Source organism: Trichosurus vulpecula, chromosome 7 (assembly GCF_011100635.1).
Source record: "Trichosurus vulpecula isolate mTriVul1 chromosome 7, mTriVul1.pri, whole genome shotgun sequence".
Classification (NCBI taxonomy): Eukaryota; Metazoa; Chordata; class Mammalia; order Diprotodontia; family Phalangeridae; genus Trichosurus; species Trichosurus vulpecula.
In genome coordinates, this window is record NC_050579.1 from 134,242,424 (window position 1) to 134,256,955 (window position 14,532).

Here is a 14,532-nt window from a genome sequence, read left to right on the forward strand (position 1 = left end):
TATGCTGAAAAAAATAGAGAATAAGTCAACAGCAAGATACGGTTTCTCTCTTAGGCTATATTAATACAAGTGTACTATCTAGAATGACGGAGGTAAATTATACCGTTGCACTCGTTCTTGGTTATACCACATTTAATGTATTATGTTCAGTTTAGGGTGGCACATATTAAGAGGGAGACTGACATACTGTAGCATGCCTGAAGAAGCATGACCAAGGTGGTGTGGAGCTTCCAACTAAAGAAAAGTTGAAAGGATCAGGGATGTTTAGAATGGAGAGAAGAAGACTTAGAGGACCCCTAATCCCTTCTTCAAATATGTGGAGAACTGTCAGGTATAAGAGCAATTAGGCTAAATATATGTGACTCCTGTGGGCAGAACTAGGGCTAAGGAGTACAAGTTACAAGGAGGCAGATTAAAGATAAGTACAAAGAAAAAAAATTAAGAACTAAGAGTTTTTCAAAACTGGAATAAATAAGCCATTCATAAGTAAGGAATTTTTGGCAACTGAAGGTATTCAAGCAAAAGCTGGTCAGCTATTTGTCAATTATAGACAAAGATTTACACTTCATATAAGGGTTGATGTCTATAACCTAGATTCCCTTCATTCATGAGCCCTGAAAATAATCCTAGGTTTAAAATATACTTGTGTCAGCAGCATCTACTCAAAATTATGGTCCTCTTTTACCAGACTGTATCAAATGGTAGACTAATTTAAAGCAAAAAAACAAGAAAAATCACCCCATAAACACAGGGGGATGTATTCCTGAAGGTTCTTATGTCACTGGTGGGAGAAGGAACACACTTAGCCAGAGAACATATGTGAGAAAAGGAACATGCAAAAGAAATACAGGTAGCCAGGATAAGTTATCTTCCCAGGGTTCCATCCTAGCTCTGACTCAGAAGCCACTGCTTCCTGCCTCTCTGTACTGCCATCTTCTGATTTGTTGATAGCATCCTCTGGGCCAGCTACTGGTGATGTCTGCTGAATGGCAGCTGCTCAGTATCCTCTTCCAAGTCAAAGATTGGTCACAGCTCTTGAAGTCCATGGCCTCAAGGTTACTTTTTTTTTTCCTCTACTGTGAGTCAAACTCACTGACTTGCCTAGCAAGCAAACAAGGTACTTAGGTAAAGCTTATCTTTTGAACTGTTTTTGTTTTCTCCCATTCATACCTCCTTCAGACACTGTTTTTGTTTGCTCCCATTTATACCTCCTTCAGACTTGCTATTTAATTTGAAGTAATAAATGTCCTTTCAAATCTTTTCATATCATAGTTGCTAGTAATGGGTTGATGTAAATTGCTCAGGAGCTTTAGTTAGGAAGGGTGTTGGGTAAACTACAGCTCCCAATCTTCATTCTGAAATCTTGGGAAAAAAATAGGTCCTTTCCCTACATTTCTGTAGCTACATATATCTCTGAGATTAATAAGACAGCATAGTGTGATGTGGTATCTCTTCTGCAAAATGGCAATTATCCTGATAGTACCAACCTCACAGAGTTACTATGAAGATCAAATGAGATAATGCATATAAAGCACCCTGAACACTTTGATATACCATATACACATCGGCATATCCAAATACTATATAACATATTATTTTAAATGTATAGTATTCAAGGCTACTAATAACATTTTGGTGAGATTTATTTCAATTCAATCTAGAAAATACAAGGTGTCTCCAAAATCTTAGTGTTACTTTAACCTTTAATTACTATTATAGACGATAACATTGAAGTTTAAAACTACATTAAGGGGTGCAGCTAGGTGGTGTAATGAATAGAGCATTGGCCCTGGAATGGCAAGGATCTGAGTTCAAATCCAGCCTCAGATACTTGACACGCTTACTAGTCATGTGACCTTGGGCAAGTCACTTAACCCCAATTGCCCTGCCTACCCCCCCCTCCCAAAAAACAAACAAAAAAACCCAACAAAAACTACATTAAAACTTTTGGGACACACTGTATATATTAAGTAGCTGCTATTTGCATGATACTGTGTTAGACTGTGGATGCAAAGACACAAAGGAAATCATTCTTGTGCTACAGGGCACTTTAACCCCCTAAAACTATTTATTGAGCTTCTGTTATATGAAGGGTTCCCAGGCTTTGACGTTCCATATCTGTTAGCTTTCCCTTTGAATACAAATGGAAATAAATTCTAGAGTTCATCAGAAGAAATAAAAGAGATTAATTTTTCATAAAGTCAAACTTACATTGCTATGTTTATCAGAAAAAAGTCAAATAAATTAGTGAGACTCTTCATTCTGTTTCTGGTCAACCAGTAGTTTTATTCTTCTTTTAATGTTTGAAAGAGATACCTGCAAACCATGTGCAGAGTCCATTTTGTTTCTTGCTTTGGGTTTGGTGGAGAACAGGACTAAGAATCCTGATTCACAGAAAAATGTTGATATGAATGCAATTAAAGACTTTTGAACACATGCCGTAAGAATGGGCAATGGTTCTCCAATGGTAAACCAAAACTTTGTAATTACATTGATTAGAAATCAACTCTGAGTTTCTGTTGAAGATTATGAAGAATTATGAAGATTGAGTAGTTGGTCTTTCACTGGGTCATTGTCACTGATTGTTTTTCTAGTTCAACATGAAAAGGGTTTTGTACCTAAACCTCATTACTATGTTTTGGTCAGTAGAAATTATTCCTTTGTCTTTAAAATTTCTCAATTCATTATAATATTCCCTTTCTTCCCCATCCTGCTCCACTTCTTCACTGGTCTCAATTGAATCTACAATTTTTTTCAATGAAACTGCTAATTTTTTAATTTTTCAGTAGCATGATACAGATATTTACTTTTAAATATTCCCTGTACCTCCCTGATAAACTTCTCAGAGGAGTGGATGGGAAATGGGAGGTGTGTGTATGCCAGGTGTAAACCCTTGCATCATGTTTAAGGGTTGATTCTAGGAGTTGTGACAAGGTACACACTGTTCTCCCAAGACCTTAGAATCAGGTTTGGGAGAGAGGCCACATAATTGATACCTGTACTGTTCATTTGTTTTTGGTTTATAAGTACTCACAGTTGTTGCTATGAGATCATAGTCATTGAGAAAGGCTACATGGAACAGTTGATACCTGTAACCAGACAATTCAGGATCATAGAGCTAAAGTAATCTATTTTACCACTGGGGAAAATAAGGCTGAGAGGTCAGGTGATTTAGTGAGTCACTCACTAAATATTGGAGACAAGATGGAAGGATAGGGAAGACTCAAGTAAAAGAAAAGTTGGGGAAGAAAGCATATAGGGAGGGGTGAAATGTTTCACATCTCTGCGCCTTTGCACTGAATGTCCCTCATGCCTGTAATGCGCTCCTCCTTCACTTCTGCCTTTTGGAATTCCCATTTTCCTATGACTCACCTTAAGTACATGCTACTTTCCATATGAAGCCTTTCCTGTTTTTCACCTCACTCTCCGCTCCTAGGGCCTTCCTTCCCCAAACTACCTCATATTCATTCAGTAAATATTCTAATTATACTTTTATAGGTACATTTTATCTCCCCTATTAAATTGTAAGTTTCCTTAGCTAGAGACTATTTAACTTCTCTTTATCTCCCTAGAGCTGGCATGGAGTAGGGGTCCTATAAATGCTTGTTGACATTAAGTGATTGGTAATTGATATGGGTATGTCAGTATGAGAGGAGTTGAAGATCTGTGCATTGGATATAGTGGAGGATAATGTGGTAGAGTAGATTAGGAGCAGATTTCATTTGGCCTTGAATGCTATGTTATAGAGTATTTGATAGTTTTGATTTATGGAAGGTTTGTTTTTCATAATTGATTGACCACAATACATCCGTTTCCTTCCTTAATAGCTGCTTTTAGGTCTGACAAACCACCCTCTGATAAGGGGTGTGCTGGAGCAAACTCAACAGGCTTGGGAAAGTCCATTGTTAAATATTCAGTTTGAGTATTTTTGTGGTTTTGTTGTTGTTGTCGTTCAGTCATGGGTAATTCATTTGTTTTCCCTGGATCTCAGCTTAAGGGAAGGACCTTTCTGTTTTCTTTGCAGAGGTGGTAGACTATGGATATGGGATATTGCAGTCAGTCAATAAGCAGTTATTAAGGGGCAGCTGGGTGGTTCAGTGGATAGAGCATTGGCCCTGGAGTGAGGAGAACCTGAGTTCAAATCCTGCCTCAGACACTTGACACTTAATAGCTTTGTGACCCTCGGCAAGTCACTTAACCCCGATTGCCTCACCCCCAAAAATAAAAATAAGCAGTTACTAATTGCCAACTATGTGCAAGGCATGTAATAAACAAGCGTCATCAGAGTCAGTTGATGGTTTTGCTGACGTGCTCTTTTTCTCAAAAAAAGTTTGTTTTTTTTTTTTTAAATAAGAGAAGGCTACTGGATAGCAGAGGGAAGTGAGACACATTTAGAAATGAAGGTGATGTAAAAACAAAATATACCCATAAAATCAGATTGAACTAGTTTTAAAGGGTCATAAAAACAGATCCGAATGTTTGGAGGAGGGCATCTGAACCTTGGTATTTCTAAAGTGACAGGTTTTCCCTGAGCAAACCCACTGCACATAGTATATTGTCTCTGCTGGGGGTGATTCTTAGGAAGGAAATGAGAAGTTGTAAATGCCAGCGGGTCCCTGACCACTCTGGTTGATATGGAGTACTTAGAAAAAACACACACCAAATTATGGCAGTTCCCCCAGTGGTATTTTCCATCCATTATCTCCTTGGAGTGCTTTGCTTTTCACAGAGACATGTAAATGAAAATGGTCTTTGCCAGTTATTAAGCTGCTGCTCTTGAATGGCTAATGGGCCAAATTTTCATTCCTTCCCAACTGCAGATTTCCCCATGGAAGTCAATAGGCGCTTCAGATGTCTTGCTACTGATCTGCTTCTGATTTGCAGTATAACCTTAGGCAAATCTCTCCAGCTGCCAAGGAGCTTCCTTATCTGCAAAACAGGCTTCCTAGGGACTATTGGAACTGAGTACTCAAGATGAGAAGGCATTTTGCAACCGTAAAATGTGGCAACAAAATCTAAAGTCAAATTTTACTGGATGGCACACTCCCTGAGGGCAAACACTATATGATTCTGCATCTTCCTCATCCTGGCAAAACAAATGAGTCCTCAATAAATGTATATTGAAGGATGCACGTTGAGGGGACAAAAATATCAACTTTCATCCCTCCCAGTTCGTTTTATTTAACATTTCATTTCTTTCCCAAAAACCTGTAGTCATCTTAATTAGAATAATAAAATGTGCCAGGCACTGTCCTAAGGCACTGTAAGAGCTGGAAAGGGCCATAGATTTTATGGTTGAGAAAACTGAGGCTCTTAGAATAGAAATGACTTCCTTAACTTGACTGAAATTAGAATTGGGGCTAGATCTTAGGTCTCCCAGTTCCCAGTCCCATGTCCTTTCCTAGCACCGTGACCTTTTGGTTCAAATCCTAGCTTACCGTGTGAATTGGGGAAAGTCAATTCACCATGTCTGGGCCTTAGTTTCCTCATTTGCAACACAAGAGAATTGCACTCATTCAAAATCAATGAGAGGGCACTTGCAATTTTTTTTTAAAGGGAGAAGTAGAGAAAGGTAAGAAAACATTACTTAGTTAGGAGTTTTATCTTGTCTCTTTCTAGCTAATGACTGATGAAGATCCTGATGTTTAAATTAAGGAGCCATGATTTTTTTCATCAATTAAATATTCATCCACCAATAAATCCACAAGTATTCATTAGCACCAATTTTGTGCCAGGTACTGTGTTAGGTGCCAGGAATACAAAGACAAAAATTAAATGGTTCCTGCCATTGAGGGGATTGTTTTCTTTAGGAGGAGACATCATGCACATAAACAAGAATATACAAACTATGTACAGGACACAATCCCTCTGCACTTAATTAAAAGCCTTCATGAATTGCTGTAGCTGAAAAAGAAAATTCAACCTTCTGGAACTCAGCCTCTCCCACCTTAGCTAGACTGATCATCAGACCTACATGTTTGTCCTCTGTTGAAGAAAAATATTAGGGCCAGCTAGGATAGAGCACTGGAGTCCAGAGGACCTGAGTTCAAATCTAGCATCACACACTAGTTGTGTGATCTTGGGCAAGTCACTTAACCCTGATTGCATCCTAAAAAAGAAAGAAAGAAAAATATTAATGATGCATTGTGTTTCAGCCTTCTCTGTTGGAAACGATTTTTTATTAATTTAACATAATTCTAAACACAAGCATTTTTAAGTTGAAGTGAGAAATGTCCAAAGTGATCATCTCCCCCTACTCTCTCCCCTGGCCTCAGATTTGTCACTAATCCAGGATGAGTTGTGGTAACATTTATAAGAATCTTGAACAAGGAAAAGGTCATAATATGATAAAATATAGTTTTGAATTAATATTCTATTCCATTCAATAAAACAAAAGTCACTTAATCTTCTCCTAAAAGTACTCAGTGACTTCTTTGACTGATCATCTCAAGGGTTCAAAGGGACTTCCTCATGTGATCAATAGTCTAATCCCTACAGAATGGAGCAAGACTAGGATACTGCCCATAGTTAAGTCATCACTCCCCCTTCCCTTCAAAGGAAGGGAAAGGCCATGATCTTAACTTGATAAGAGGTATTTCTCTTTCAATCCATTGCCCCCAGCTTTAGTTCTTAGCCTCATTATATGTACCTTCCAAAGGGGAAAAGTCTGGAAAAATTTCAAGTGGAAAAAATATTTATTTATTAATACTTTCAACTGAACTAAAATGAAGGTTTCATGTTTTTCCAGCTTGGTAGAATTGCTGGAACTTGTGTTCTGCTCCCAGAGTCTTCAAGAACCTTAGTTCTTAGCCCATCCCTCCCCCACCCCAACTCCCCTAAGCCTTAATGAGGGATTGTAAAAAGACTAATAAAGTGCTAATAAAGAAGACAGCTTACATATAGTTAATCTGTGAAAAATGAATGGGAAATATTTAAGGTATATAGCACCTGGGGCTGCTAGCTGGCACAGTGGATAAGATGCTGGGCCTGGAATGCAAACTACTTCAGTATCCTTGCCATTTGTTTGTCTTTCAATTGTTTCTGACTCTTCCTGACACCATTTTTTGGATTTTCTTGGCAAGATACTGCAGCATTTTGCCATTTCCTTCTCCAGCTGATTTTACAGATGAGGGAACTGAGGCAAATAGCATTAAGTGACTTGCCCAAGGTCATGCAACAAGTGTCTGAGGCCAGATTTGAACTCATAAATATGAATCTTCTAATTCCAATTCCTCTGTCCACTGTGCCACCTACCTGTCCCAGTAGCCTTTCTGAGAAAAACCTATGTGGGGGTCACAAAGAGCTGCACACTACCAAAATGACTGAACAACAACAAAATGTAGCACCTGGGGATATACACTCACCTACAGTGAAGGTTTCTCTGTTCAGTATCCTCTGTGTGTGAGGGGCATGTGTGTCATATATGCATTATACATACACACACACACACACACAAAATACACATATTTATCTTCTAATTATATATTACTTGTAAAAGTTGACCTATTGAGTGAGGTCTCCAAGCTACAATTTTGAGCAGAGCTAAATATGTGGCATGTGTGTATACATACACACATATATAGTGTGTAATTTGATATATATGTAATACATATGATCTATATTACACATATACACATATTTTTCTGTCTACCCTCAAGATCATAGTTTAGAGCCCTCACTTAATATGTTAACTTTTACAACTCAGCCAGAAGGCAAAATTAGGTCAAAGAAAATACATTACGTGGAATAGTATAGTAAGCAAAATAGCAATAAAACATTCCCCTTATAAACCTGGGTCACACTTGCCCATGAATATGCGCTTGAAAAACATGTGTAGGTGACAGATAGACAGACAGACAGATAGATAGATAGGCAGGCAAGCAGCTAGATGTCACAGTAGATAGAGCTCTAGCCCTGGAGTCAAGAAAAACTAAGTTCAAATCCTGCCTCAGACACTTACTGACTGTGTGGTCCTGGGCAAGTCATTTAACTATTGTCTGTCTCAGTTTCCTTAACCGTAAAATGAGGATAATAATGTCTACCTGTCAGAGTTGTCTTGAAGATCAAATGAGATAATATTAAAAGTACTTAGCACAGTGCCTGGTATACATAATAGTTGATACACACATACACACACACACATATGTAAATGCTTTACAAACATTGAAGCACTATATCAATGCTAATTATTGGCTGTGAAACATCTATTTTTTTGTTAATGAATATTAGCTTTATTATATCAAGTAATAAATACATATAAAGATGCACGTAACAGTTTTAGTCATTTGTCCACATTTTTTTTTAAATCATTCTACGGCAAACTCAAGACCTGAAATCTACAGTCTTTGTCCGAAAAGTAACTATCTGGGTTGTTAATTTTTTAGTAGGCTGATCTGTCCTCTATATTTTAAGTTGACTTCAAAGCATGAACAATCAAGGAAATGCTCACAAACCAAAACCAAACCAAAACAAAAACCCATGTTATTTTTAAAAACAGGGTCTCTATCATGTGGCCCTAACTGGGAGACCCAACTGCCAGTCAGCATTGACTCATGAAAAAATCTTTAAGAGTTTTTGGAGATTCTCAAAAAGGTGCAAAAGAACTATGATTTGTGTGAGTTTAAGCGTGCTCAAAGGAAGAAAAAGATTGGGGCAGGTTAGCAAGGCGGTAAACTATAGTCAGCTGTAACAGAAGCACAACTTTCTATGTACAATTTCTGGACTCAATGCTTTAAAAAAAAGTGACATAGGTTGTTCCTAATTACTTGTAATGCACATCTGAACTGCAAAATTGCCTTTTCTTCTATTCTTATAGACTGTGGTGGGGATGAGAGAAAGAAAAGGGGAAAGAACCCAAACTTTTAGGCGATCTAAATGTTTTGAAAGTCACCAGAGGAATAAGTGTTATTCTTTCTTCTTCACAAAGAAATGGAAAACTTTGGAAGTGAAGTGGGAGGCTAGGATCTTGCCTTTCATTCAGTCTCTGCCAGGTGTTCCCAGACTAATCCTCAAGCATGAATGATGCCTCACTTTAGCCTCTCCATGGTGCTTTTGATCCCCGCATACACGTGTCTGGTCTATTTGCCTAGCTCTTCGATGATAGCCGGGAGTTCTGTATATTTGCTCTGGGGTACCTGGCTGTTCCCCGTACCCTGGGTGTATCCTAGAGATGGGGGTCCATAGTCATTGATCAACTGCTGGTACTGGGTGGAGGCTGCCATCCTGGCAGGAGAGTGGACACTCCCAGCTTTCAAAGGAAGGGCAATGATAACAAGAATTACCAGGAGAGAACTGGAATCCTCTAGAACATCTATTAAAGCATTTATGAAGTGCTTACTATGAGCTAGACACTGTGTTAAGGATATAGATACAAGAAAATATGCTCCTTACTGTCAAGGATCTTACGTTCTAGCAGGGGAAGGTAAAACATAAAAAGGGAGTGGGGGTGGGGTTAGGAGAAGGATACTCTTATTGGAGCAGGACAGCTGGTGGTAGGTGGTCCAGACATTGCGTTGAGTGGGAAGGGAACACCATGGCTGGGGCTCCTGAAGAAATGGGGATACTAACCAGAAAGAATCACATAGAGAATATATTGCCAGAATATGTGGTAGAGGGGCAACTTATATTTCTGATGAAATATGATACTTGATGAATTTTAGTGATTGTGCTGCTTCTTCTAGACCTGATCCTTTCCTTTCTTCCCTGTCATACTGTTTCTGCTATGGACACGGCATGATATATAAAGGCAAGGTTCCCTGCCAGTCTCACATGGTCCCTCTTGGATGGTACTTCACTGGTCCTGGATCGAAGCTGCTTGCTCCCAGGTGAAGCTCCAGTAGGCACAAAGTTGTTGACCTTCTAGGCTCTGGATTAAGCTAGAGTTGAGGTATTACCATTTTCTCATAGGAGAAAGAATGGCCTCTGTTTACTTTTTTTTAAGGTCCATTTGTTTAAGAAACTAATTTTAGGAAACATTTTAGGAAAACAAGGCCTCTACCTAGTCATCAGACTAAGGAATCCATCCTTAGTGACTTGGCCAGTTAAGATGTCTGAATGACACCTTAAATTAAACATGTCCAAAACAGAACTCATCATCTTTCCCTCTAAACCCTCTCTCTTCCCAGTTACTGTAAAGGGTGACATCATCCTCTCAGTCACTAAGGTTCCCAACCTATGAGTTATCATGGACTCCTCACTATCTCTCCCCTCCCTGCCCAATATGTTGCTAAGGTCTATGGATTTCACCTTTGCTATCTTGTATATGACCCCTTCTCTCCTCTGAAATTGCTACCACTTGAGTCCAGGCCCTCATCACTTCATGCTTATATTATTGTAATACTCTGCTGATGAGTCTGCCTCCCTATGCTGAGGCGTCTCCCTACTCCTCTCCATGCTGATCATGTCACTCCACTACTCAATAAATAGTATTGGCTCCCTATTACCTCTAAGATATAAAATGCTCTGGCTTTCAAAGCCCTTCAGAACCTCCTACCTTTCTAGTCTTCATACACCTTACTCTTCACCATATATTCTTTGATCCAGTGATATTGGTCTCTGGGCTATTCAACTAAGACACCACAACTCTTGGCTCTGGGCATTTCTTTTCTGGCTATCAGTCATGCCTGGAATACTCTATCTTCAAAACTCTACCTACTGACCTCTCTGGCTTCCTTTAAATCCCAACTAAAATTCCTTCTTTTATTGGAAGTCTTCTCTAACCTCTCTTAATTCTATTGCTTTCCCTATTTATCTTTTATATAACTTGTATATATCTATATCTATATACATACACACACACGCACGCACACACACACACACACACACACACATACCCCACATAATTTGTTTGCATGTTGTTTCTCCCACTAGATTGTAAGCTTCTTGAGGGAAGGGGCTGTCTTTTACCTCTTCTTGTGTTCTCAGTGCTTAGCATAGTGCCTGGTTTATTGATTGATTGATTGGCCCATGAGGAGAGCCGGTCAGTTCTCACAGACTTGGCTAGTATAGGCATTTTCTCTCCAAAAGGAAGTTCCTCATTCCAGGACCTGAACTCACATAATTATGATAATAATAGCTGACATCTATATAGTGTTTCAAGGTTTGTAAAGTTCTTTGCATATAATATCCCATCTGAGCCTTACTACAAACCTGATAGGTAGATGGTACCTATTTTACTGGTGAGGAAACTGAGACTGAGATATTAAATAATTTGCCTGGAGGGTCATGCAGCTGTTAAGTATCTGGGGCAGAATTTTAAACCAATTCTTTCTGACTCCAGGTCTCAACTTTCTATACAGTATAACATGCAGCCTCATCAGAACCTCCCAATGTAGGCTTTAAATCTATTTTTTAAACCTCTTATTTCTGTTTAACCTCCTCACCAATGCAGGGTTTCTTTTAGAAGCCTCAGTCTGATTTGCAATTTGAAATTCCTTGAAATTCCCTCCTCAAGGTTGCTCACAAGGCTCTGCCCAGTTTGTAAAGACTGTCATTTGAACAAACTGGGCGAAGCTCTCTCAAACTACATCTCCTCACCACCCCCAGAGGTTTTTCCTCAAACAAAAGCTTCTTTTGGCTTTCCAAAAGTGAAGGAAAGGAAAAGTGAACAATAATACCCTTTAGGTGGAGCTGCATCAACCTACTTCAGTCACTTTTATTTCAAATTCCTGTCATTATGATATATAAGTGGCCCCAGCCAAAGCTTCTCGTTTCCAGCTCCACCCAGAAGGTAATAATACTGAAAAGGGGAGAAGTGCCTATGGGTACCCAGCTCAGAGGAAAAGGTCCTAAGGATGCCAGTGGGGATGCTGGGGGTCCTCATTTTAGAGGTAACCTCTGAGAGGCTAAAGGCTAAGGGGTGGAAATACAAAGAAAAAAAAACAGTTCCTGCTTTCAAACAACTCTCAAGCTGATGGGGAATACAACATTCAAACAACTATGTACAAACAAACGATTAATTGCTACTGTTTACACGGCTGTGTTCAACTGAAAAACAGTAGAAAGGCAACCTGATGTAGTGAAAAGAATGCAGAATTTGTTGTTAGATCTGGGTTCAAGTTCTGGTGCCAACACTGCCTGGGTGACCTTAGGCAAGTTACTTGGCTTCTCCTGGGCCTTGATTTCCTCATCTATAAAATGAAGGGGCTGGACTATATATTAATAGTGACTTGCAACATAAATGATTTGAAGGGCTCTGCAAACCTGAAAGTGTTATAAAAGATGTGAGTGGTTATTATTATTTTTTTTTTGCCGGGGGGAAGGCAGGGCAATTGGGGTTAAGTGACTTGCCCAAAGTCACACAGCTAGTAATGTGTCAAGTGTCTGAGGCTGGATTTGAACTCAGGTCCTCCTGACTCCAGGGCTGGTGCTCTACTCACTGTGTCACCTAGCTGCCCCAATGAGTGGTTATTATTAAAATGACCAAATATTATTGATGGATTTTTACTGTCTAGTCTGTGCCATTAGGAAATAATGGAATAATGTTTATTTGAGAGAAAGTAGTATTTTAAATTGATTGTTATCAAGCAGTAATGAGGTTTTGCTTTGTTGTAAAGTAAGTTTAAAATATGTATTAGGCTCTAGATTTTTAACATAAAAATTAATGAAAGGAAGGCAAAAAATAATTTTGAATCTAGAACACAACCCTGCTTTTCCTAATTGGAACAATGAACCATAGCTACATAAATCTATTCTCATTCAAAAAAAGTTGTCTTTTTTGTTTTTGTTTTTCTTTTTGCCAGTGCAAATTAGCAACTAACAGCATCCAGTTGTTAAGTGGCATGTAGTATTGTATTTTTACTGTCAGATTTCATCCTAGTTGCTTTTCAAATCCAAGTCTTTCTGAAAAACAATGTAGAAATATTCATAGCATCATCTTGTCTTTTTAAAAATCACATACTCACTGATCTGTAAAACTCAATAATTGGTAACAAGTCACCTAGTTATTAACAGGAACTAAAAAATCATGCCAAATTTTCTGGAGAAAGTGAATCTTGAATACATCTGTATATGTGTATATAGAATACATTTTTGCATTATGTATAATATGCATTATGTGTTATAAGTCTGACATAAGTATACACATGCATGTATGTATACACACATATCCCTTTACACTTATTTTTTTAGGAAGCTCTTCAATTTACCTAACTTATGGCATGTACTGGATACCTGTATGCTTCTCAAATGTTTACATATGTGCTCTGGCCTCCAATTCCCTGCCTGGTTTTGTCTGCTGGATGTCTTTACTTTCGGCTCTTCTTTTGGCAGCCGAAACTTGCCAAGGATTGAGTTTATCACCTGCAAATGTACAGAAATTTCATCACTGTTGTCATCAACAATAGTTTAGTGATCTCTTTCAGTGCTCTTAGTCCTTATGATCTCATTAACTCCCCTGGGTTCAATTGTTATCTCAATAAGAGATGAATACCAAATCTGCACATCTATCTTTTGTCTCTTTTAATAATAAAAAAGAATAAAAATAAAAATAGCTAGCATTTATATTCTGTCTATTAAGTAACTGGCACTGTGCCAAAAAGCACTTTACAAATATTATCTCATTTAATCTTACAACTACTCTAGGAAGTAAGTGCTATTACTATTTTGACCAGAATGGCCTTTGTTTTCTTTGGGTGGCTCAGTTTATCTCATTGGGTGCTGGGCCTGGTGCTCCTCTTCCAGGGCAGGAAGCCCAGAGACCATGCCTGGGAACAGAGAACTTCCTGTGTGACCTCTTCCAGGGCAGGAAGCCCACAGACTATGCCTGGGAGCAGAGAACTTCCTGTGTGATGAGTCATGGGGCTGGCTGAGGGGAGGTGTTGACTCCAGAGCCACGCCCTATTGGGTGTTAACCTAGGGGAAGGGGCCAACGCAAGAACCAATCGGCCCTGGTCATTCAGGTGGCGCTTGATGATGTCAAAAACTCTATAAGTGGGGAGAAGACGGCTTGAAGATTCCTCTTTCCTTTTCCGGTTGGCGCAGGAGCAGTGGCAAGCGTGACTCTGGGCCAGCCCTTGCTCTCGGGCTGAGCCCAGATGTTGGTAACTATGAATTGTATTGGGTCTGTCTGTTGATATTTGTAATTTGTTTGTATTTAGTTTTGAAGTTCGGGGTGCTGGTTCATTTCCCCTGAAGTAAATGAATGTTCTGAACCTCAGGGTGCTGGCTTTTTCCCTTGAAGTAAGTGAATGAATCTGTATTGGGTCTGTCTGTTGATATTTGTAATTTGTTTGTATTTAGTTCTGAAGTTTGGGGTGCTGGTTTTTTACCCCGAACTAAATGAATGTTGCCTGTATGCTCCCCTGAACTAACTGAATGCTGGATTAAAGTAAGCTGGTCAACCCCTTCACCGTGCTTTCCTTGTTTAAGCAGATAAAAAGAACCTGTGCTTTCCCGGCGTGCCGGCAGCCTCCTGGGTGCATCTTATGCCCCCACAGAAGCTGCTAGCTGGATTGTTAAAACACTATTCTCATTTTACAGTTGAGAAAACTGAGGCAAACAGAGGTTGAGTGAGTTGCCCAAGGGCACACAAGT

The 14,532-nt window shown here is 39.1% G+C and overlaps 1 protein-coding gene and 1 pseudogene across 2 annotated transcripts in view; one reads left to right on the plus strand and one right to left on the minus strand.

Annotated features, from left to right (window-relative positions):
* THEMIS (thymocyte selection associated) overlaps positions 1 to 14,532 on the plus strand; it is a 220,509-nt gene that overhangs the window by 18,481 nt on the left and 187,496 nt on the right. The gene's annotated exons all lie outside the window — the stretch shown is intronic.
* On the minus strand, positions 8,958 to 9,221 carry LOC118857299 (annotated as a pseudogene).